The sequence below is a fragment of the Echinops telfairi genome, unplaced genomic scaffold, assembly GCF_000313985.2.
Source record: "Echinops telfairi isolate 266 unplaced genomic scaffold, ASM31398v2 ScPeMD7_7468;HRSCAF=8506_0, whole genome shotgun sequence".
In the NCBI taxonomy this organism is placed as follows: Eukaryota; Metazoa; Chordata; class Mammalia; order Afrosoricida; family Tenrecidae; genus Echinops; species Echinops telfairi.
The window spans coordinates 31,382,482-31,408,897 of NW_022111369.1; the positions used below are offsets into that span (position 1 = coordinate 31,382,482).

Consider the following 26,416-nt stretch of genomic DNA (forward strand, 5'->3'; position numbering starts at 1 on the left):
AAAAAAAAGAGGTACATGTTTAAAAAGAGTAAGGGATAGAAAGAACTATAATTTCCACAGTGGGGGGCTGCCCGCCTTGGAGAGAGTGCTGATGATAAGTGTCCTTTTAACAACCAGATCACCGAACTCAACAAAAAACGAGGTATTGAATGAATCCCACTCCTGGATAGGAGGCTACGAGAGGACGTCAGAGAAGTCTTGCCACGAGGGTACCATTTCAGACACGCACTGGTTTATTCCAAACAAACTATACCTCTGCAGTCAATGGATGGCAGCAGACAAGTGCTTCAGTAACACGTGTCTTAGTCTTGTTAGGGTGCCTTCAAAGCCAAGGTCTTGTCAAAACAGTGGCTTCTGAGGGGACCGGCTGGGCAAAGAGGTCAGTTTAGAAGGTGATGGCAACTGCTGTTTCTTGAGACTCCAAAGGGTTCATATTGAGAGTTTCTCAAAGGACACAAGATTATCCTGGGGCTTATTAGTAAGCTGTGTTAATAAGTTTGAAGCCTACATAGGTGAGGAGTTGTGAGAAGCTGGGGAATTTGTGCTGAGAAATGTCTGTCCCTTATGACATTGCAGCTGTTCATTCGAGGGTAGTCAGGGTGGTCCCGTGACAATTTCCTGGGGAAATCTTCCGCCATCCAAGCGACAGCACTGACGCTGCTCTTTCCTATTTCTTTTCTGCTCCTCCAAATGCAGAGACCAGTAAAACGGATCGTGATTTAAATCTTTCAACTGATGCCAAAAGTGTCATTCTGACATGGTGCAAATCAAAGAGCAGATCATCATTTGGAGAGGATTAGGGAGAGAGATATCTCTCTTCTGAAGAGGTAACACATCTGAGAAGTGTACAGCCCAAACGGAGGGTGTGTCAGGTAAATATAGCGTCACATCTTTATATTTCTGTTTAATAAAGTTGTCTCGGGTTCTGCGGAGCCCTGGTGGTGCTCCCTTGCAAGATTTACAGGCCTGGAAACCCAACGAGAGAGTTCTTTCTACTCTGTCCCGTGGGAGGGGGGCGGCTCAGAATTGGCTCCATGACAGCAAGCTGAGTGAGCTATGATTCTGTAGTGTTACAGTCTTACTTGCCCTCATAGAGCTAAGAAATGCTCACATTAGAAAAAGACATGACCATGGAGGGAGGGGGGAAAATGAGGAGCTGATGCCAGGGGCTTACGTGGAGAGCAAATGTTTTGAGAATGATGAGGGTAACAAATGTATAAATGTGCTTTATACAATGGATGCAGGCATGGATTGTGAAACGAGTTGTATGAGCCCCCAATAAAATGATTAAAAGAAGAAAAAGACATGACCTAAAAGGTCACAGCATCTCAGGGGTAGTAGCGCACAGTTATTGACTGTGATGTCATCAAGAATACTATATATACTAGAGTATAAGCCGACCCAGATATCAGCCAAGGCACCTAATTTTACCACAAAACTGCATAAAACATGTGCTGGAAAAACTCAGCTTATACACGAGTATATATGGTGATCATTTTACAAATAAGTGATTTTAGAAGATGGCTAAAACAATTTCAACAGCATTTCTCTTTTTCATTTTTTGTTTTGTTTTATAAATGTGTCGTTTTAGGGGCCCTATCGACAGATTCCATTATTTCCGGCCATCTCAAATGAATGATCACAGTTGAGGATCAAGGAAGAAAATAAAGAACAACAAAAAAATTTCATCAGTGTTCTCAGCATTCATACACATAATTCCCAGAGTTATACCATGTGTCTGGGCAATACACTATAGTATCCCACTTTGGAAAGCCTCACACTGCCAAAAGACAATACTTAAGCCCGAGTTTTTCAATACACTTTGACAGCTATAGCTTGTTACCTAAGACATTGTTGTCAAGTGGTACCCCCACCCCCTCCAACATCCAGACTAACAAACAGTTCGTGTTCATGCTGAATTGGTTGCTAAATTGCAGTGATGTGAAATTGCTTGGTACGGCTCTTCTATCCAGAGTCTAACATCCACCAAATGGCTAAGACACCGTGGGCTCTCATGTAGGGATTGGTCAGTTTTTTCCTATTCTATTGGGTAGAAAGGGAAAATCTCAGACGCAGGAAAGGAGAATCTCACAACCATCAAGAAAGAAGACGGAGGACCACAAGCAGAGCTTGTCCAAGATAGCTGAGGCAGCGGCAGCCAGAGCAGCAGCACAGCAACACAGCCCAGAGCAGGTCGGCAAAGCTGTGTGTCTGTGGGCATCGGCAGCACTAAAGGAGCTTTGTAACACCTGTCTAAGCAGAGCAGAGGGGTGTGCCTACCAGCACGTGCGCACAAACACACACACACAAAAACTTTATCCTTAACATTTCTGATCCTTACTTGTAACCTGTTAGCTTCCCTAATAAATCCCCAAATTGAAAATACTGCTGAAACAGAAGTACAGTACCACGAGAAAGGCAGTTGGTGTCAGAACAGGGTAAAAGCGTTGGAGAGTAGAGGCATGTTTGACTTCTGTCTCAAAGTAATCACTCCTGGGCAGATGTGGAGTTGGATACTCCTCCCTTATGAAATCAGAGGAGGTCAGACATGGCTTTCACACTGCTTCTTCACTAACAGTGTGCTGTGCTGCCCTTGAGTATACATCTCCCCAGAGATGGTTCCCGTGGCTTCATGGTTTCTTCAAACCTCTGAGGTCTATGGCTAACCGGGCGCTTTGGATATTACCAAAGAAAAGTTGCCAGTGGATTCCTTGAAGCATCTGGCTCTTTCTTCTCCAAGTTATGCAGTCTGAAGGAGGTGCTAAATCATCAGTACTCTCCACTGGTTATTTCCTCTGGTTTCCACAGGGGTATTAGTTATCACCTCTTGAGGAAGGAGGCCTTTGACAGAGAAGCCTGGCTCTCAGCCAAGTCTGATTCATTCCAGTCTATAAATTCTTTTTTTGTCAAGCCCCTGACTGACCCCTGACTCAAATCCCAGAATTATCTTCACACCCTGCTCAGGAGGGGACAAGTGGCCAAGAAAAGAGCACACAGCAGTTCCCTAGGGGCAGTCAGAGTGTCCGGCATGGACCCAGGAGTTCCCGCCCCCAGAGACGCACTGATTAAATGAAGTCTGCCCACAAGCAGCACCACTGTCTCACGTAATAACAGTGTAAAAAGATCTCGACGAGGAAAACAAGGGGGAGCGGCTGCTACCCAAGGAGCAGAGAGAACACAGCCAAAACATTTAATCCTCTTCCTGATTTTAGGCGCAAGAAATTCAAGGACTAGGTTTGTCCTGGTTCAAATAAGCTTTCTGTTTACTCGGCACACTGAATGTGCTAACGAAAATGCAAACCACAAGAGACTGGTGTTACCGGAACCCTGGCACCTGAAGTGTGCCCAGATTTGAAACGTGCAATGCCAGGGCTGTCTCTCTCGGTGTAGATCAGCCACCGATGTGAGAAACTACTCCGCTCATTTGCTCAGTGCTGCTTTCTATTTTTAGAGGGAAGCTTTTCCCCCTCCCACTTGACTTTCATTTTGGCTAATGATTATGTATCACTATAACAGATTCAACCAGTCACAAAACAAAATATGGGCGGAGAATTCCATCCTTGTCCCCTCGAGTCATTGGTGTATCGGTCTATCCCCTTGTTCTTTTAATATATGTATTTAATATTCTTCTTCCCTTGCTAAATAAAAAACAGCATTACTATATTCTATTACCACACCTTGTTTTTTAAGAATAATATATACTAAAAATAAAAAACACCTTGGGAGAAAACGAGAGTCCTCATTTCCCTTTACAGCCGTGTAATTCTCCACTCCACCAAAGCACTGGGTGTCACTTTGTTTTGTTTCACTTTGTCTTGAGCACCCTGCTCGTGGCTTTTGGAGAATTTCCAGTCTTTTGCCATTACACCAACTCTGCAGTGAGAGTTGAGTAGAGGGGTGTCCATTTCTGCATATTTCTACCAGTGTATCTTGGAGAGAGATTCTTACAAGAAAGTGTCCTGGCCCAAGGGGTAAATGCAAATCTTGCCACCTACGGACACATTCTTCTAATACATTATGCCATTCTGCATTCTCACCAGCTATTCATCTCTCTCTCTCTCTCTCTCTCTCTCTCTCTCTCCAGCCTTGCAAACAAAGCATGTTATCCAACTTCTGATTTTTACCAGCTTGATAGACAGGGCAGAATAGCTTTGTGCAGTTTTCATTTGCAATTCTCTTATGATGCATGATCGAGCATCTTTTCACATGACAGAGACATTTAAAACATGGAACTCTGCTGACAGGCCTGAAATTTTAGAAGTGTGTTCAAATAAATTTTTCACTGAAGTAAAAAGAACGATTAAACACACTCCTGAGAAATCGGGAGTAAACACCACCACCCACGTGGTTCTTATTCCTACTTGCTCATGTCACACAGAGCCTTTACTGAGGAAGAGTGCACCAGCACCTGCCCCCTGGTGCACTGATGTCAGAAAACGCCAAAGGCTGGGGGTTCAGCGGGTGCCCCTGGCGCTTGAGGGGCACAGCAGTTGAGAGTGTCTGGGGTGCGTGTCCGTGAGGTGTCAGTTGTCGTTCACTGGAGTGTTTCTGGGCTTCAGAAACAGCCTGAAGTCCCTAGTGACGCAACGGTGAACACAAGTGGCTACGAACCAAATGGCTTGAGCACAGAATTGCACCAGAACAAGGTTGCACCAGAACAAGCCTATCTTTTCTATTTCTTTTTTAAAAAATAAATCATTTTATTGGGGGCTCTTATAGCTTTTATAACAATTCATCAATTGTATCAAGCACATTTGTACACGTGTTGCCATCATCATTTTCCAAAACATTTCCTTTCAACTTGAGTCCTTGGTATCAGTTCCTTTTTTCCCCCATCCTCCCCTGCTCCCACCCCCGTGAACCTTTGATAAATTATAAATTATTATTGTTTTCATATCTCACACTGTCCACTGTCTTCTTCACCCATGTTTCTGTTGTTCATCCCCTTGGGGAGGTATATTTTCTATTTTTTTTAAAAAGGTGTGTGTGGAGGGTGGAGGGTAAGGACGTAAACCTCTGAGTGCTGCAAACAATTCAAGATGCTAACCAAATTTTGGAAGGTCAAGTCTATTAGCAGCACCTCAGAAGAAAGACCTGGCAACTTACTTTTGAATATCTAGCCTTTGGGACCCCTCTGGAGCACAGGTCTACTCCGACACACATGGAGTCGCCATGAGTAGGAACTGCCTGGATGGCAACTGGTAGAAGTATTAATGGTAGAAAGGATGGTCTACAAGTATTGGGGAATTATAGTGAGAAACACAGAAACAACCCAAAACCTAAAAATGCAACTAGAGTAAAAACTGATGATAATGTTCCTCTAAACCAGTGGTTCTCAACCTGTGGGTCGTGACCCTTTTGGGGGTCGAAAGACCCTTTCACAGGGGTTGCCCGATTCATAACAGTATGAAAATTACAGTTATGAAGTAGCAACGAAAATAACTTTATGATTGGGGGGTCACCACAACATGAGGAACTGTATTAAAGGGTCGTGGCATTAGGAAGGTTGAGAACCACTGCTCTAAACAAATGCAGCACCCAACATGGATTGTAGAAAACTAGCAAGAGTCCCAGAAAGTGTTCAACTCAAAGGACAAAGATACAGCCCCGTCTACATACAAGCTGAAGCCTACTCATGGCAACCTCATGCGCAGGAGAGAACTGGTTTTCCGTGGCTGATTTGGGAGTAGAGAATGAAGTCTTTCTTCCAAGGCATTCCTGGATGGACTCAAACTTTCAACTTTGCGATCAGTCAAACATGCCAGTCAGCCCTGTGAAGCACTGGGGATTCCCCCAGCCATGTGTTGTGATTTGATGGTATTGAGTCTTCGACTCACAGCGACCTTCTGACACTAGAAAGAAACACTGTCCAGTCCTGTGCCATCCTCACAATTACTGTTGTGTGGCACCACTGAGCCAGTCCATCTCATAGAGGGTCTGCCTTTTGGCTGATGCTCTACTTTACCAAGCGTGATGCCCTATTCCAGGGACTAGTCTCTCCTGGTAACACATCCCAAGTCTTACCACCTTCAACTTTTACAGAGCTATCTGTTTGTACTTCTTTCAAGGCAGATTTGTTTGTTCCTCTGGCAACCCTAGTGCTTTCAACATTCTGCATTGTCCAACCTCCACGTCTACATCTAAGAGGCGACTGAAAAGGCCCGACACTTGGGTCAGGTGCATCTTAGTTTCAAAGGGTCTTCTTTGCTCTTGTAACACCTTACCCACAGAGGTGGAATCATTTAAACTGACCATGAAAATCTGAGAAATAAGCAAGCCTACTACGAAACTCTTCAACTGCACTTACTACGCAGACTCTCTCATGATTGGGAAAGAAAAATGGAACAATGCGAAATGAGCCATCACCAATGGAACACCATTAAGAGAAATAATAATTCCCAGATTCTTTGATCAAAGTCATCTAAGCAAACCCTTCAATACAACTACACTACTTCACAGCTTCGTTCTCATGCACCCATCAGTAATCATTTACCGTTTCCCTTACACCCATAATTAAGGCTCGAAGAGTCAACACAGCGCAGGTCAGGGTACAAGTGTGATTCACCTTTCTATCTCCCACGGCACCATGTGCAGTAGGCACTCAATAAATACTTGGTGCATGAAACAATGACAACGCCCTCCCATAGCAGCATGCCCGGACTTCTCCGTGGGAGGACCTTTCTCCTGAATTATAAGTTAGGGCAACTCCCTTGTCAACCTTTCAAATAAATTCGCCAGGCATCTGTCGAAGACCCAGTGTGTGCACTCTTGGCACTGGGATATAAAGATGAGTAACACATAGTCCTTAACACCCTGCGGGAACTCAGTCTGCTGTGAAAAACACAGACTATAAAACACAATGGGAAAATGCCACTGCACAGATAAAATGCTGTGGGAACACAGGTGGAGGAAGGAGTAATTATGTAGGGACTGAGGGAGAAAGGTGAAGTCAGAGGACTCCGCAGAAATACCATTCCAGCACCCCCTCTTCCTCCCCCACATCACCACTCCTTCTTAAACGAGATTAAAAAAAACACACCACAGCAGCATGATCAAGTCAGTATACAGCAAATGAACCTCCTCCCTGGGTCTGCAATCACTCAAATCTTATTTCTATGCAAATACAAAGACCATAACTACCATCACCCGCATTCACAGGGCACTTACGAGGGACATCAACCACGGTGCCAAGCATTTTGTATCAGGGGGCTTCCAATGTTCATGGAGAAATGGAATGAAAATGGAATTTTCCCATGGGTTCTTTGTACCAAAGCTTATTTACTCCTTACAATATCATGGCAAACTAACTGCCATATACCATTGCCTCGGTTTCTACGGCGAGGACACCGAGACACAGAAAGATATAAAACTTTGTCCTAAATATTGGGCTTGGGAATGCCTGAACCTGAGCTGTGAGCCCAGCTTAGTCCCCAGCGGGCCTCCCCTCTCCCCGATTCCTTGTGTGTGTGTGTGTGTGTGTGTGTGTGTACTATTTATTCATAGACAAGGTTGATAGTCTTTATTTCTTCTTGGACACACCAACAGTTCGGCCACAGCGGCCAGTGGTCTTGGTGTGATGGCCTCGAACTAGAAGGCCCCAGAAGTGGCGCAGCCCTCTGTGGGCACTATCTTTTTCAGCCGCTCCAGATCTTCACGGACCTGATGTCCAGACCGTCGGCCAGGACCTGGCTGTATTTGCCACCCTTCACGTCTTTCTGTCTATTCAAGAACCAGTCTGGAATCTTGTCCTGCCGTGGATTCTGCATGATGGTGATCACGCGCTCAGCCTCATCTTCGGTGACTCTCCTGCTCTCTCGGTGAGGTCGATGTCTGCTTTCCTCAACACCACATGAGCATATCTTCGCCCTCACCCTTCATGGCAGTGATGCCAAAGGCTATTTTCCACCGTCCACCGATATAAGTGTGGAGGACTCACAAGATGTGCTGGAACTTCTCAAGGATTACTAGAGACATGGCGGCGGCAGGAGCAGTGACGTGTAGGCCTCCGGTGGAAAAGGGAGCGGAAGTCTCCCCCTGATTCTTAACCACCCACTTCCCGGCCTCACTTCCCACTTCTGGATTCCTTGTACTGTACAGCCATCGACTGCAGACTGTGCACACAACTCCAATTGTTCCAAACCTCTGGGCTTCTGTGCGGAAGTTCCTTCCGCCACCTCTCACCTACCTCTACCGCACACCAATAAAGACCTGATTGGGGCCTCCTCACACTACCAAAGTGCTCTGCTTTCTTACAGCCACTATTAATGGACTATAACTATATTTTTATATTTGCATTTCTAGCAGAGAAGTCCCTATAACCTCCTGGGACCATTAATCTTTGTTTTATGCTACTGTAATTACTTATTTAAATGTCTTCTGTTATATCTATCATTTGCTTTTCTATTTGGTGAAGTTTTCCACAGCAAATTGGACCGTTTCTCCACATCAGTCAGGTTTCCCTCAATGGATCAGCATCCTCGCTGGGCAGTGTTCTGCTTGCTCTGTCCAAGTGCTCTAGTTTCCCTCTTCCCTGTGCTGTCTCCTCCTTACTCTGTCTCATACAGTCTTTTTAATGGGGCGCACTACTCGTAGGTATTTTTTATTTTTGTGCCAATCCTGTTCTTCTGCTAAATGCTGACTTCAGGGGATTGTTCAGGCTCAATAGATGTCTTATTTCAAGGCAATAATATAAATAGCACGTCCTCAGGGAGGCCAGTTCCAACCCTTCCTCTTTATCCATTTCAAGTCATTTTCTTTCTCAGATCAATTTTCCCCATCCCTAGTATTTGTCACAGATCAAATTTTAAAAAAATTGTTTTTAGGTCTTCTCATTAGGAAATCCTTTAGAGTAGGCGTTATGGCTATGGGCTGCGAATTCCATAGCACTGGGATGCTAATTCCAAGGTCACCGGTCCAAACCCAATAACCATTCTGAGAGAAAGGTGAGACTGTCAACTCCTGTACCGAGTTATAGTCTTGGATAGCTTATACATAGTCACTGGGAGTCAGAATTGACTCAATGGCAGTGTGTTTATATTTTATCAAAATACATGTTTCATCGGGGCAGGATGTGTAACCGTTAGCTCGATTTGTCACGACATCCTCCACATCAAACCCTGGCACATCAAAGATCAATAAGCATTTGAAAACCCACCTCCCCAACTCCTCGAAAGAATGACTGTCTTAAGGATTTTATATCTCTACCACACAGCATACAGGAAAGGCCTCACTCAATGCTTGTCTGTTTTCAACCGAAACGCTCAGGTTTGATGAGTAAGCCTTGGCCAGGAAACTAGAGCTGGGAGAGCTCGTTCTAACTCACTGCCATCAAGCTGATGCTCACTGAGATCAACCCCCTGCGGATTTCCGAGACTGTTTATGGGAGTAGAAAGACCAGGCTTTTTGTGCTGAGATGCTGGTAGTTTCAAACTGCCGACCATGTGGACCGCAGCCCAATGAACAACCACTACACCACCACGGCTCCCAGAGTTGGGAGAGGACCAATAGATGCACAGAGGCAATAGGGAGACATGGCTTTTGTAGGAAAGCAGCACAACCTGGGTTAGACTATTGGGTGAACAGGAGCTGTGGTGGTATGATAGTTAAGCATTCAAGATGGCGGCAGTTTGAACTTACACCACTTGTGGTGCAGTCTTCATATGGCACTTCTACCCACGTCTCTGTAACTCCCACCAAATGACTGTGTGGGACTCTGCAAATAGGGTGTGTGTAGCACAAATAGAAGGGATCGGTCAGTTGTCATTACCACCCCCCGGCTGTACGGATGAGCCATCTTTGAAGCAGCAACAGAAAGCTCAGGATCACTTTGGAAGAGCACTCCCAAGAGCTCCGTCTGAAGGAGCAGAGGCTGCCGAGGCGACGGCCCAAAGACGCCGAGGGACAGTGCTGAGACTACCTTGAAGATATCTTCTCCTCATCTGGCCAGAGACCAGGGAACTGTGGGACAGAGCAACAGGAAGGCTGGCTTTCTGGCCTATAGATGCAAAGAAAGGCCAAAGGGACCGTGTGGCTGAGAGTCTGAAGAGTGGAGAGAGATTGGCTGCTTGCTGAGGAGACTCATGACTATATCCTTACAGTTTGTGATCCTGACTTGTGGTAATCCATTAACTTCCCTAATCAACCCCCTAATTGTGAGTATTGTCTGAGAGTTCTGTGTGGCCACTGCAACAAATTATTGAATCCAGCACAGATGTACAGTGTCGTGGGAAATCCAGTTAATATCCAAACAGGTAATGGAGTGTGGAGGCTTGTCTGCCATCTGCCTTGTGGCAACAGGCAGGCCAGAGGAGGTCCGATGTGGCCCTCCATTGCCATTTATTGCCCCAGTGGCTCTGTGGGGGAAAGACCAGGTCATTTGTTACCATCCAGATTACAGCCCAGGAAACTCTTTGAGACGTCTACTCTGAGCTACAGGGTCACTAAGAGCCAGTGCCGACCCAACAGCCACTCAACCTTATAAAGTGGACAGTAGAGAAGTGAGAAACGACTAAAGAGCAGGGCACCAACGGATTCAGTTGTGTTCAGGGAAGCAAAGTGGAATGGACCAGAGTTTTTCAAACGTTGGGTACTCCTGAACAATAACCCCCAAAAGAAAAGTGATGGGTCAAAGCCTTGGGACCGAAGGCTCAGAAGAAGCCCAGTGAGCCCTTTCCAGAGACAGGCTTGGAACACATGGTACAGTCAAAGCAGCCTGGCTGGCCGCCATCTTTGATTAGGGCAAATCCTGTAGGCTCAAGAGACTTGGTGACTAAGCAATGTGCGTGCTGCTCCTGTTCTTTCGAGGGAAGCTTATTATAGCAGGGTGTGGGCCTGTCATTTTTTCCTGTTCCAGTTATCATAATTTTCTGGTTCACCAAAATGTTACATGTTCTGATCCGTTCCTGTTCACTTCCTAGGCCATCACCAAAACAAGTTCAAAGGAACTTGGGGGGGGGGGGGGCGGACAAGTACATGTTGGGTAGCAAGGATTATCAGTGATCTTCAGCAGTCGTCATTTTATAAAGCCCATCTAGACGCAGATATAGGTGATTGGAAGAAGCAGAAGTTAACAGAGCCAATTACAACAGTGCTGGCAGTATTGTCAAAACCACTCACTCACAAGCTGAGAAAGAGAACAAAGAACGAGGGACAGGCCAGAATCTAAGAGCAGGAAGAACAATAGAATGGCTATCCTAGACAACCGCCTCATCGCTTGTTCTTTTGTCTGGTGACCTCACTTTTAGCTAGTCATCAAAGCTGTCTTCTGAATTTAGCTTATATGACCAAAACATTATGTTTAGCTTTTTTTTTTTAAGGTGTGGGTTAAATGCTTTCCCATCATTTGCCTTACAAATATTTCATATGGATATTGCTCATTAGAAGAAATGCCATCCTTTCAGGATAAATCACCTGCTAGCAATTATTGAAGGCATTTCCCATTTGCTATCTTCACCTACACTTAAAATCAGAGAACCGCAATCTCATGTCAGCCAAAACTATGATGGTGAGGCAGCAGCAAGGAGGAGATTATATTTAATACACATCTCTGCATTTACCCGAACTTGAAACTTTTAAGTAGGGCAAAATTTAAATAAACAAGTTGAACCATGCCATAGCACTGCTTCAAAAGCAAGATGGCATGACTCCAAGACTAGCCCCCACCCCAGCCCCCACCTTCCCCAAGAAAAGACCTTATGCAAGACCCATGACTGTAACCCCTATAACACTTCTTCACACTTCGGTTATAGAGACTTTATCAGACTGTCAAAGTTGATCTGTGTGCCTGTCTTCCTGAATAGTGCTGGAAAAGAATACTGGAAGAACTATGGACTTCCAGAAAACAAACACATCTCTCTTCAGAGAAGGACAGCTCTCCATTACCCGGTGCCATCCTGAGCCTGGGGGTTTTCCGTCTTTCTCCACAAGGTCGTCTCCTAAGACTTTCAGGATCAAGAGATTCCTGGACCAGAAACAAAAGCAGAATCAACCCATTCCCCAGTGGATTCGAAGGAAACTGGCAACAAGACCAGGTACCACTCCCAAGGAAAGACACTGGGGAAGCACCACGCTGGGTGTCTAAGGGTCACGCTCAGAGATGGACTGCACGCCACCATTGACCCAGTCTGTCAGACTGAGTTGAAGGCTCGGTCACTGCCTGAGGAATTGAACTTGTACTGGCAACTGTCTGGTTTCTTCCTTGGTTTTGATGCTTCCTCGTTGAGAGGTTACCAATAAATAATATAAGGCCGATGGTTTGAAACAAAGAAGAAGGACAGCCAAGATGTTCCTAAGAAGCAGGGATGGACAAATCTCACCTCAGGTGCGTTGGATAATTATCAGGAGAGACCAGGTCTTGGGAGAAGACGCTATGCTTGGTAAGGCAGAGGGTCAGAGAAAAAGAGGAAGACCCTCGAGGAGATGGGCTTCGCCAGCGGTTGCAGCAATGGGTTCAAACATAACGACAACTGTGAGGGTGACACAGGACCAGACAGTGTTGTCTTTTGGTCACCTAGCAACCAGAGCAGCAACAATCTTCCTGGAAAAGCAAAGCAGGAACTTTGCCAAAGCATGATCTTCCAATCCCTCAGAACTGAGTGGATCACCTGACACAGCACATGCTTAATCACGGTGGGGTGCATCCATGAATGGAAAGAGTAGCTTGCAAGGAGGAGGCGTCCTCCTCCTAACAGTGACCTTCTGAGTCATTGCTGTCACTCAAGGGATGAAAGCGAAGGAAGTCTGTGATTTGGACATGTCCTTTCTCTTAAATTAATCTGCTTCCCAAAAGTTTGTCTTTTAAGTGTTATTGGCATATAATTCACATTTGGTACAATCCAAGAGCTCAATCTTATTCAGGAGAGTTGTACAACATCGCCACAATCATTTTAGAAAGTTGTTTTAAAGAAAAATTCACATTAATCTAATTTTTTTTTTGTAATATGGCCACCTAACAAATTACATACTTCTTTTTGTCCCTGCTACTCGTGTAACCAAAATAAACAAGCAAACCAAACCCACAAGGCTCGATCCAGCCTAATTCAGCACACTTGCACGGCAGCATGAAAGAGAGCTGCTCCCCAGGCATTCGGAGGCTACACATCTTTGTGGGAGCAGGTCACACCTGTCCCCCCTTGGAGCAACTGGTGAGATTGCAATACTGGCCTCGAGTTGAGCACACAGCGCTTCAGCCCCTGTGCCACCATCTATTATTCACACTTGTTCTATAGTGTGCCACCCACAAGACAGGCGTTCACCATTCTCTCCCCTAGGTCCACAGGAGCCACATGTGGTGAGCACAGGACCCAACCTAACTGGTCTCTCCCCTTCCTGCTTCTGCCAGCTCTAATCCACCCCTCTTTGTGCTGCCCAATTGATCTCCCTGTAGTACAGCCTGTGATCAAGAGTCCCCAAACGAAACCGTCCCTGTCCTCCACCCTCCCGGCCTCCCCTCCGTGCAGAGGCGTTCCTTCAAGGTGGTTACGACACTAAAGCGGGAAGCCCGAGGGGCGTCTGTGGGCACTCCCGCGCCAACCAGCATAAATCCTGATGCACTCCTTTCCTGGCTGCTTCTCTGCCCGTCCTGCTTGACACTCGATCACTTTCGTGCCCTTGTCGCCAAAAGAACCAAACCAAACGCACAGCCATTGAATCAATGCGGACTCACAGTGACTCTATAGGACAGGGTAGAGCTGCCTCTTGGGAGTTTCTGAGATTCTAGCTCTTTACGGGAGTAGAAAGCCTTGGTTTTCTCCAGTGGCGCAGCTGGTGATTTTGAGTGGCTGACCTTGAAATTCGCAGCCCACCTTATAACCACAACACCACCAGAGCTCTAGCTACTGGGCACTTCCGATGAAATTTTAACTTTGCCAATGTTGTGGTAAGGAGCCCTGGTGGCTTGGTGGGTTAGGCATGGACTGCTGGCTGAAAGATCAGCGGTTCAAGTCAACCAGCTGTTCTGTGAGAAAGAAGAGGCTCTTAGAAATCCTAAGGAGTGTTCTACGCACTCCTTCGGGGTCACAGAATCGACTCCGCAGCAGTTGTGGGAAGGTTGCTGTCACTCCAGTCAATTCCAAGTCGTGAGGACCCCACGTGTGGCAGAGCAGACACGCCACTGGGTTTTCTTGGCTGCGGGAAGTGGCCCGGTGGCAGGGGGTTTGCGTTCCTGTCTAGTGGTAAGAACTACCAACCTTGGGGCACACAGGGGAGCACAAATGGTCAAGTCAATTCCAACTCATAGCGACCGGATAGAAACTGAGCAGAACTACCCCAACCACCTTTGGTTGCCCAAGGTCTTTTTGGAAGCAGGAGCCAGAGAGTGAGTTTAAGCCTTCCTGTGAACAGGCGTGAGGTTAACCACTGCACCACCAGGCCTCTTTTTCCCACCTCTTACTCACTGCCACCGAGTTGATTCTGACACTTAGGAGCCCTGGTGTCGAGGTGGGTTTCACAGTAGCTGTTAACCACAAGGTTAGCAGTTTGAAACCACCAGCTGCTCCAAGGGAGAAACGTGAGGCCTTCTATTCTTGTAAAGGTTTAGTCTCGGAAGCTCACAGGAGCAGCTGTACTCTGTTCTAAAGGCTATGAGTTGTTCCATCTAAATTGGCTGATAACCACACGACAAAAGTAAAAAGAAACGGGTGTAGTTGATTTTAAGATGCTTTATTATATATAAGCAATATATTCAAAATATTTTCATCTTAACACATTATGCCATCAAGTCTGTTCCAACTCATAGTGACCCTATAGGCCAGGGTAGAACTGCCCCTATGGGTTTCTGAGATTGTTACTCTTTACAGGAGTAGAAAGCCTGGTCTTTCTCTTACAGAGCAGCTGGTGGTTTCAAACTACAGACCTTGTAGTTCGAAGCCCAATACATAGGTACTATACCTCCAGGGATCCTTATTTTAACATGTAGCCTATATAAAAAGTCATTAATAAAGCATTTTACATTTTTCTCCTACAGCTTTGAAATCTGTGTGCACTTTTTACCTTACAGGATATCTCAAGGCTATCCGGCCACCTTTCAAGCATTCGATAGCGGCACACGGTCATTGGCTACCTTACAGGAGAGTGCACACCTAGATGCAATGTTCCCAGCTCCTTTCTTATGTTCTCTTCACTGCCTTTCTTGTTCTCTTTTTGGAAATACTTTCATGCCAGCTCCAATAAGCCATTCTGTATCCGTTCCTCTCACGCCCTGAATCATGAAATGCCAGGTCTACGCTTCTCCAAACTTTTACACCACGCTCATGTGCTGCCTCATTCATGAAGCCTTTCCTGTAATCCCCACTCAGAAATCACCTCTGCCTCCTCTGTGCTTTCATATTACCCTGTCACTCTGTAATAACGTGAATGGTTCTGCCTTGAAGCTCTTTAAATACAGAGGACTGTTCATTTTATAGCTCACAGGGAAGACAGGACAACATCATGCACAAGGGAAAGGCTTCACATTTTGGTGTTAGTGAACACTTTCATTCACCCCTCCTTTAACAGACAAGTGCACTCTTACATGAGTGCACACACCAAGGTACGGCCGGCTGTACGTAAGCTAAAACACTACTCGGGGATGTCGGCGTGCAGAGCTCACAACCCAATGTGTCCTGTTAGGGAAAAGGGAATCTCAGAATCGACTCCGCATCAGTTGTGGGAAGGTTGCTGTCACTCCAGTCAATTCCAAGTCGTGAGGACCCCACGTGTGGCAGACTCATACTTTGACCCAGAATTCTTCTTCTTTTTTATTTCTTTTTAAGCAAATGCCTTAAATTAGAAGGATTATCTTCCTATAAGAACTGAGACAAGAATCCCTGTACATTTTATATGGTGACCTAGACCAAGTTCATGATCATTGATTGGAGAGCTAATTATTAAAAGTAACACAGTAGAAATACCGAGATTAGAGATGAAATGGGTGGCAACACAACAGATGCAAATGAAATGAAAGGAATAACACTTACAAAAGTATTACAAAAGACTGCTCTCTAGAAGACAAATACCTAGACATACACCCTCTACCCAAAATAACACATAGGAACATCAAAGCAGACCCAGAGTAAAAGAATACATGTCTTTCGCCTCAGTTTCAAGCTCAGTGGGCAGCTGAGTGTGCACTCCAGGTTCCTCAGCACCACGGCCGCCATCGCTGTCACTTGAGTTCCCATAGGCGCCACTCACCCTGCACACCCTCCATCATCCCAAACTGCTATCCTGGTGAAGCTCACCAAGGCCCTTAAGAATCAAGGTGATCCCACGAAGCTGGCCCCTCCTCCCATGGAGGTAGAAGATGAGGACATGTCAGACAATGATGAAGAATAAGAAAGCAGTGAAGAGTGTTATCATTCCTCAGAAAAACAGCAAGAAGAATGCCACAGTGCCATCAAAGAGATGGTGCCTTCTCCAACAGAAAAGGTGGTGGTTGAAAGCAGCTCTCACTCCCCACAAAGAGGCCGCTGCCACGCCAGCCGAGAAGATGGAGACACCAGCCAAAGCAGTAGTGACACCTGGCAAGAAGGGTGCCACCCTGGGCAAAGCCATGCTGGCCACCTCTGGGGAAAAGGGAGCTAACTCACCAGCTTGGGGAGAGAAGATGGCAAGAGTGCCAAGTAGGATGAGAGTTGATGAGGAGGATGAAGAGGACAGTGAAGAAGATGACAAGGATGAAGGGGAGTTTCAGCTGGCCATGATGAATCAGCCATCGGCCCTGCCTCGGAGGATGAAGAGGATACTGATGATGAAGACCACGATGAAGAAGATGACGAGGGTGATGAATCAGAGGGAGGGGCTACGGAGATCACATCACTCAAAGGCAAGAAAGCGCTGGCTAAGGTGGCCCAGTGAAAGCCAGGAGTGTGGCTGCGGACGAGGATGACGAGGAGAAGGAGGACAAGGAAGAACCTGTCTAAAAAGCACCTGGAAAACAGAAGAAGGAAATGGCCAAGCAGAAAGTTGCTCTCGAAGACAAAAAACAAAGTGGAAGCAGTAGAACCAACTACAGCTTCCAACCTCTTTATTGGAAACATGAACTGCAATAAACTGCTCCTGAATTTGAAACTGGTCTTGGCGACCCTTTTGCTCAAAACAATCTTACTGTGATGGGCGTCAGAATTAACATGATGAGGAAGTTTGGCTATTGGATTTTGCATCTGCTAACGGCCTGGAAAAAACTGTGATTCAATGGCTTAAAAGTTTTGGGCACCTAGATTAAACTAGAGAGACTGTAGGGAAAGGGCAATATAAGATAGATAGAGATGCCTGGACACTGTTGGCCCAAAATTTGCCTTACAAAGTCACTCAGGATGAATTAAAAGAATTTTTAAAGATGCCATGGAGGTCAGATTAGTCAGCAAAGACAGCAGGAGTAAAGGGATTATGTATCTAAAGTTTAAGACAGAAGCTGATGCTGAAGCAGGGGACAGAGATCGATGGCTAGTCCATATCCCTGTATGACACTGGGGAGAAGGGTCAACATTAGGACCATAGAGTTGGGGAGACCAGCCCTAGATGCAGTTAATCAAACTCTTGTTTTAAGCAACCTCAATTACAATGCAGCAGAAGGGATGCTACAGGAGAAGGCAACTGCTTTCAAGTTGCCCCAGAACCAGAACGGAAAATCTAAAAGGTACGCATTCATAGAATTTGCTTCATTTGAAGATGCTAAAGAAGCTTTAAATTCTTGCAATAAAAGAGAAATCAAGGGCATAGGAATCCAGTTGGAGTCACAAGGAGCCAGGAATCACCTAATGCATGGAGCCAGCGCATCCAAAACCTTGTTTGTCAAATGTCTGTCTGAAGAAACTGCTGAAGAGACCATGAAGGAATCATTTGATGGCTTAGTTTGGGCCAGGATAGTCACCAACTGGGAAACCAGATCTTCCTAAGGATTTAGCTACATGGACTTTAACAGTGAGGAGGATGCTAACTGATAGCACTGATGACTGTATAACCCCATTTAAGGGGAGTGAACCAAAGAATTGTATGTGAATGGATATATTGGATGGTGTAATCTATTGGAAGCCATGGAGGATGGTGAGATCAATGGTAACAAAGTGAACTCGAGGTCTCCACAATAAGATTGTGGGAAACAACTGAGGGATTTAATAAAATAGCAGAATATAAGATTAACAACCAGAAACCAACTGGAGCACTACATACCAGTGAAGAGAAATGCAAAAAGGACATCAAGAAAACAAGATCATTCACAACAGCCACACGAAAGTTGAAATACCCAGGAATAAAGCTAACCAAAGAAACAAAAGACTTGTACAAAGACAACTATAGAACATTACGACAAGAACCAAAAGAGAGCCTTCCAGGAAGATGCTGCCCATATATAATCACCCACTCTGGGCTTCCATTGTTAGATCAGAAAATCAAGAAAAACTGGCTGGAAAGCCAGAGTAGTCCGGAGATCTGGAGCAGTGCTCCTGTCTCTTCTTGGCTGTGGATACCGAGCTACGTCAGTTTCCAAGAACATCCTCAGCCAATGGCAGAAAGGTGGTCAAACTCTCCACCCTTGTATCTGCTTACAACCCCAAACATCAATATTACAGCCCTGAAGTTAGGGGAAGAGAAGGAGCGGGAAAGGTGAGGAAGGGGAACTGATAGTACTGATGACTGTATAACCCCACTCAAGGGGAGTAAACAGCAGAACGGTATGTGACTGGATCTACTGGTTGGCTTTAGGACATGGAACTAAGTACATAAATATATAAATAAATGTTCCTCGGGATAGGGTCAGGGAGGAAGGGGGTAAATGGGAGCTGATACCAAGGAGTTCAAGAATGATGAAAATGTTTGAAACTGATTGTGGTAGCAATTGTATAATACTTCTTGATATGGTTCAACAATGGAATGCTATAATATCTGTAAGAGCTCACAATAAAATGATTTTTTAATAAATAAATAAAATTTTAAAAAGAAGCGAAAAGAGACCTACACAAATGGAAGAATCTCACATATTCATGGATAGAAAGACTCAATATTGTGAAAATGTCAATATTACCAAAAGCAATCTGCAAATTCAATGCAATCCCAACTTAAATCTCAACTCTAACTCCCAATATCATTCTTTAAATCCCAACATTATTCTTTAAAGGAAAAATTATTATCACCTTCATATGGAAAAGGAAGAGACCCAGGAAAAGCAAAGAATTTCTCAAAAAGAAGACCAAGTAAATGGTCCTGAACTACCTGACCTCAAAGCCTACTACAGCATAGTTGTCAAAATAGCCTGGTACTGGTATAATTATAGATACATATACCAAAGTAACAGGACAGGAGGAACAGAAATAAAAGCATCCACCTACAGAGAACTGATATTCTACAAAGGACCAAGAAATATTCAACGGGAAGGGGATGTCCTCTTCAACAAATGGCGAAGAGAAGACCAGCTATCCATCTGCAGAAGAATGAAAAGGAATCCATGCATCACCTATACACAAAAATGACCTTAAGGAAGATCAGAGATCTAAATGTAAACACAGAGCTATCAGGATCATCAATAAGAAAATTAGGACAAATCTCAGGGCCCTACAGAAGGGCATACACGGACAGCCAGAAATAACAAAGGAAATACACACAGTGGAAGACAAAATAGAGAACTAGGATCTATTAAAAATAAAACCTTTGTGTAATCAAAAGAGTAAAACGAGGGCTTACGGATCAGGAAAATATATTTAGCTGGGACATAACAGAAAAAGGATTAATTACTAAAATCTGTAGAACTCTGTAAAAACACAATAAGAAAAACCAAATAACCCTCTTAAAAGTTGGGTAAAGGATCTGAATAGACAATTCACAAAGGACGACACACGAATGGCTAACAAGCACATGAGGAAATGCTCTCATTCACTAACCATCTGGGAAATGCAACTCAAAACAACGATGAGCTACACCACAATCATAGCCCAATTTAAAATGAGAGAGAGAAAGAATAACAAATGCTGGAGAGGATGTGGAGAGATTATAACTCATACACTACTGATGGGCTTTTAAGTATGTACAGCCACTGCGGAAAGTGATGTGGCAATTCCTAAAACATCAGTCAACAGAAATACCATATGACCCAGCAATACCACTGCTGGGCATACATTCAAAGAAATAGGAGACAGACAATGAATAGACATATGTTCTCACATATTCATTGTGCAGCCCAAACTCCCATCAGTAGAAACAATGGCTATTAAAAAAAAAAGATATATAAACACAATGGAATACTCCGCATCCCTAAGCACAATGATGAAATCATGAAATACCTCATGACAGGGAGAAATCTGGAATCATAATGCTAAGCGAAGTTAGTCAATCACAAAGGGCAAATATTGTATGAGTCCACTGTTATAGGGATAAACATCAAAATGAAGGCAAACTCAGGCTTTCAGGCCATGCGATCTCCTGAGTCTGCCAAGCTACTCGGTAGAGAGACTGAATAGTGCCCATGAACCAGACACCATTCTCTCTATTGATGCAACCACTTGAAAACCAGTTTGACAGGGAGACTTCACTTAAACTGGGATCAGATTTTCAAGATTGGGGGAAAAGATGATGACCATTTAGTGGCTGTAATGAAAAAATGTGATAAGGTGCCCCCAAATCAGGAAATCCTGTCAAGAGAGGGGAAGTGGAACCAGACAAGTGCATTTCTATTTGTAGAAAAGGAGGGGGGGGGGGCACACCAAACTTTAAGCAGGGGGAAAATTACTAAGTACTTTTATGGACCCCAAAGGAAGATTATGGCTGGTACTATGCTTCTAATAGGGCACATATTTCTGAGTTTCTGTACAGCCCCTGGACCCAGACCCTCTGTCACAATACTGGGACATTGAACCCTGGACCTTTGAGGTACACAGCACAACATACTCCAAAGGCTCTACCAGAGATGTGATGTGGAAACCTCACTAGGTGAAGTGGCTCTACCTCAAGCACACCTGTTGCCTAAGGACTTAAGCCAAAAGTACATGGTATGTGAAGAAGCAGAGGGCAGCTATACCAAGAGTACTGAACTGTCAAAAGGTGGACTAATATTCACATACTACCTCGGTGCCCTACTTGCTGTATTAACGTATTATTCTGGCTGACCTGGGTCTAACATTGTCAGTGAAAATTATTTTAAGTTTTGCCTGACCACCAACTCCCATTGTTTGTGTAATTAGTATCCAGTCACTTAAGGATTTAAACTGTATGAGTCAATAATAATCCATGTATTTCCATTGGAGCCAGTCTACACTTGTTTAATCTCCTTTTCCCATTTGTGTTTTAAATGTATTACCATGGGCTAACTCAATGACTATCAACAGAAGGTCCTTATAAATCAGGGAGATGATAAACAAGGTTCTCTAGCACAAAATAATCAAGATGTCGTTAAGATGAACCAGAGGCAGATTGGAAACATCTACTTAGGAATGGATTTGGGGCTCACACTTAACCTAGCGCCAACCCAAGAGCAGTTCGTTCTGATCACATGGCCCTGCTCAATCCTCGCCCTCAGGAAGGAAACGCAGAAGATATGGGTGCTACAGCACAGTGAGGCAAAGAAATTATGAGGTGCCTAGCTATCAGACAGAAGATTACAGTGAAGAATCTCTCTTGAATAATTAAAACCTTGTCATTTTTTCTCACTTTGGATACACGTTAAGCTTGATCTGGCTTTTAATTTTTTTCCCCTTCAAATTGTGGTTTATCTCTTATATTTTGTTATGCTTGGTAACGTTCTTGACTATCATGTACTTTTCTATGTTGTTGGTTTTTTTTTGTATATGAAACCTAGGAGTGGTGGATCTATAGAGACAATAACTTGATTTAGGGTTCTTAGGAGGTACGGCAGGGGAGGTGGGGCAGGTAACAGGGAACGGATATCAAGAAGTACAAGAAGGAAGAAAAAAATTGTTCTGTTTTCTTTTTTCTTTTTAACAGTGTTCTTGGTACAGAACCCACATATTATAGGATTCAGTAGTACAATCATATCAAGAAGGGTTTTATAATCATTGCCACAATCAATTTCAGAACATTTTCTTCTTTCTTGTACTCCTTGTTGTTAGCTCCCCACCCACCCACCCCCAGAAGAAAATGTTTTAGAACTGATTGTGGGAGAGATTGTACGACACTGCTCAGTTTGACTGAACTAGTTAACGGTACAATGTCTGGATTATGTCCTAATAAAATGGCTCGAAAATTTTTTAAAAGAATTACAGTAACACGGTAGCACGAGAGGTTAGGAAAACAGAGAGATTTCCGGAGTAGTTTCACTATCTGTACAACAGAGCTTTGAAGCAACAACTGGAAACACAAACGTGGCAGACTGGGAACCTCTCTTTCTGAGGCTCAGCCACGACACCAAAGAAGTCCCTCGGCCACTGTGTCTGTTCTGACTCCCAGTAACACTGCGCAGGATGTCTGAGACAGCACCTCTTTCTGGGAGCAGATGGCCTCCTCTTTCTCCTGAGGAATGGGTGGTGGGTTTGAACTACAGATCTTGCTGTTAGCAGCCCAAGACCTAACCCATACTGCCACCTTATTTCAGAAATTCAAGATAGGACAGACCCCAGCCACTGATGGGATAGCTTCTTCTCAACCACTCTTCTTGCTCTCACCCATCACCCATGCCCTCCAGGGTAAACCTCACCAAGTTTCCCATGGGATACTGTGAAAAGGACAGTCACCCAGTGACAGGGGTCTCACAAAATCCTTTAGAGGCATTCAACACGCTCCAATAATTTCCCATGGCCCACAAGGCCCTCTACCATCCTGCCTCCTGATAGCTTGTTGGCCTCCTCCCAGCCACTCTCCCCTTTATCACTCAGCTCCAGACTCACTAGCTGTTTTGCTGTTTCATAAAGCACACCCTGCCTCTGGGGGCCTTTGAGCAAACTTTCTAAGCCTACAAGTCCCTTCTCTCCCCACACCCACTCCCAGCTAAAGGCAGCAGCTGGAGCACTGACTCAGGGCTTTGTTTCAATAGAAGGTCTTTCCTGATGACTCTGTATCAATGGCACATCCTTCTTTGCTTCGTTCAATGACCTGACGCTCGTTATTGTCATCACCCCCTTTTAAAACCCTAACATGACCAATGTTTTACTCTTTGCCTACACTAGGACATGTGTTCTAGGAAAGCCAGATTCTGGTGGTGCGATTTTGGTTCTAGTGTTTTGTTTTGTCTTGTTCCTGCTATATCTTCACTTCAGGACTAAGGTGCACCTGACCAAAACCAGGATATTTTCAATTGCCTCATATGCACGTGAAAGTTGAACATTGAATAAGGAAGGCCGTAGAAGAATACACGCATTTGAATGTGATGCTAGAGAAGAATATTAAAAGTACCATGGACTGATAAAAGGGCAAATCGATCTGTCTTGGGAGAAGTATGACAAGAGTGCTCCTTAGAGGCAAGAATGACAAGACTTGGCATGCGTTGTCAGGAGAGACCAGTCCCTGGTTAAGGATATCATGTAAGGGAGGGGCTGTGAAAAAGAGGGAGACCCTCAAGGAGATGGACTGATACCCTGATTGCAACAATGGAGCCAACCATAGGAACAATCATAGGGATGGTGTAGGACAGGGCAGTGTTTTGTTCTGTTGTGCATAAGAAGGTCACACAACTGGTTGCAACTGTCTCAATGGCACCTAACAACGATAACATCTTCACGGAGCAGAACAATGACTGCAATGCACCAGGCATGCAAATACTGATTGAACAAGTGCATGATCAATTTTTTTAAACAAGTGACAGAGGAGCCATTCACTTTTTTCAAGGAACTGCTAAGAAATCATTTCATTTTAATATCTCAAAATTTTTTGTACAATTAGCTTACATGTTGTTGTTGTTGTTGTTAAATGCTGTCAAGTCAGCTCTGACTCATAATGACCCTATGTACAAAACGAAACACTACCCGGTCCTGTTGCACCCTCACAATTGTTCTTATGTTTGAGCCCCTTGCTGTAGATGTCAATCCACCTCATCAAGGGCTTTCATTTTTCACTGGCCCTCTACTTTACCAAGCATGACGTCCTTCTCCAGGGACTGGCCTCTCCTGACAACATGTCCAAAGTACATAAGATGACGTCTCACCATCCTTGCCTCTAAGGAGCATTGTGGCCGTATTTCTTCCGAGATATATATCTTTGGATTTTGGCAGTCCGTGGTACTTTCAATATTGTTCACCAATACCATAGTTCAAATGCATCCCAAAGAGATCTGACCCAACAGAATGTGCAAACTATAAAATATTATTGCTATGACATGAAGTAACACTTTGCAGAGGCTCATCCAACAACAGTTGCAGTAGTACATTGACAGGGAGCTGCCAGAGGTTCAGGCTGGTTTCAGAAGAGGAGGTGGAACAAGGGATATATATCATTGCTGCTGTCAGATGGATCTTGACTGAAAGCAGAGGACACCAGAAAGATATTTACTTGTGTTTCCTTCACTATGTGGAACATAAACTATGGACAGCCTTGACAAATGGGAATTCCAGAATACTTTATTGTGTGGAATCTGTACATGGATATCAAGATGCAGATGTGAGAATAGAATACAGAATACCGTGCCATTTAACATCAGGAAATGTGTGTGTCAGGGTTAGCCTCTCATCATCATATATATAACCAAAATCCAGACTCACTGCCTTCAAATTAATGCTGACTCACAGCAACCCCTGTGGTTTTCTGAGACTGTAACTGTTTACAGGAGTAGAAAGCCCAGTCTTTTTCCTGCTGATAGTGGTTTAGGGCTACTGACCATGCAAATCATATCCCAACTCATAACCACTACACTACCAGGACATCTATCATTTGTGTTTCTGGGGATTTGTGTGTGTGTAAGCACAAATATTACCCTAAAGTGTATAAAATGAAAAATGAAAGTTACCCTAATAAGAATCTTGAACCATTCTATTCCCAAGTAAATTAATGTTGCAAGGATTGATATATGTCCTTTTAGAAGTGCTTAACATGCGTGTTTGTTATGCAAATAGGTTTATCCTCCTACCCGCAAAATCAATTCGAATTTTTGATTCTACTCTTTTGGTTTGCACACTATGCCTTGCTGATACACATAACACTACTTTATTTTTTATTGCAGTTCAACTTTGTATCTTGTAGGCACACTGAGTAAGGCCCTGGGTGGTGCATATGATTAAATGCTTTGATACTAGCCAGAAGGTTAGTGGTTCAAACCCACCCATAGCCACCTTGGAACACAAGCCTGACAATTGGCTTCCAAAAGGTCCCAGCTGTGAAAACCCTATGGAGCGGTTCAATTCTGGATGTGGGTTAGCTATGAGTATGAATCGACTGAGCTACAACTAACAGTAACACGCATGATGAAACACAGAATCCCTTCCCCTGTTAATGGATGGGGTTGAATAACTTGCATTTAAAAAATAAATAAGAAAACCTCAGGTTTCCAAATTTGCCTTCTGAACTAAGATGCTTGGAACTCAGCCATGCATCCTGAAACAGATGCAGTTTAATGAAGGAGGAGGAGGAAGGCATGGACACCACCCCCCCACCCCACAGGAGACCTGAGATCCATGAACTGTTCCCTATCAAATGGTCCTTCCCTCTTTTGTTCTTCCCAACTCAGCAAGCCTTTATTTGTCAAATTGCAGACATGCTCGGGACCACTGTGCCTTTCTCTGTCTGCTGGTCCCTTTTCCCCTTCTGAGAGATGGACTGTCTCAACCCAGGCTAACGCATGGACTGAAGGGGCACACCACCTCTCCTTCCTTCATGCATTCTGGAAAGACATACATAAAGGGTCCTCCTGGGACCCTCTGATGGCCAACTTTATTTCCTGAGCTGCCTTCATGATTTATGTAGCCATTTCTCCCCCTCTTCCGTCTTAGCAGTGATCCCAAAACAGGATGCTGCTCATCAATCTCATCCCTCAGCTTACCCACCACCCACTGACAAGCCTGTTTTTACAAGAGCAGCCATTGCCCAGGCTACGCTAACATAAGCCCCCAGTGGAAACCCACAGGGATCTCTGGTGGCACCATGGGATAAGCAATGGACAATTAGCCACCAATTGAACCCCAGCAACTATTCACTCCTGTAAAGATATACAGTCTTGCAAATCCTCTGGAGCAAGTTCACATTATCCTTTCAGAACACTCTGAGTCAGAATGAGGTCACAAGGTTGTATCAACTATGTATCTCAGCTTGCTAGAGTCTTCCTCCAATCCTGACAGCTCAGTGTCTCTGACTACCTCCTCAGGTGTTGTTGTCAGGGGTCTGACTCACAGAGACTCAACGTGCACCAGAGTGAAACACTGCCCAGTCCTGCGCCACCCTTATGCTTGTTCTTCTGCTTGCACCCACTGTTGCAGCCACTGTGCCAATCCATCTTATTAAGGGTCCTCCTCCTTTTCAGCCCCCCAAGCCTTGAGGACGATATTCCCACTCAGAGCAGCCAATCCACAGAAAA

General features: G+C 44.6%; 1 protein-coding gene and 2 pseudogenes across 6 annotated transcripts in view; 1 reads left to right on the forward strand and 2 right to left on the reverse strand.

The window, feature by feature from the left end:
* AFF1 (AF4/FMR2 family member 1) overlaps positions 1-26,416 on the reverse strand; it is a 266,587-nt gene that overhangs the window by 207,627 nt on the left and 32,544 nt on the right. The window lies entirely within an intron of this gene.
* LOC101655748 lies at positions 7,520-7,974 on the reverse strand (annotated as a pseudogene).
* Positions 10,211-18,065, forward strand: LOC101646674 (annotated as a pseudogene).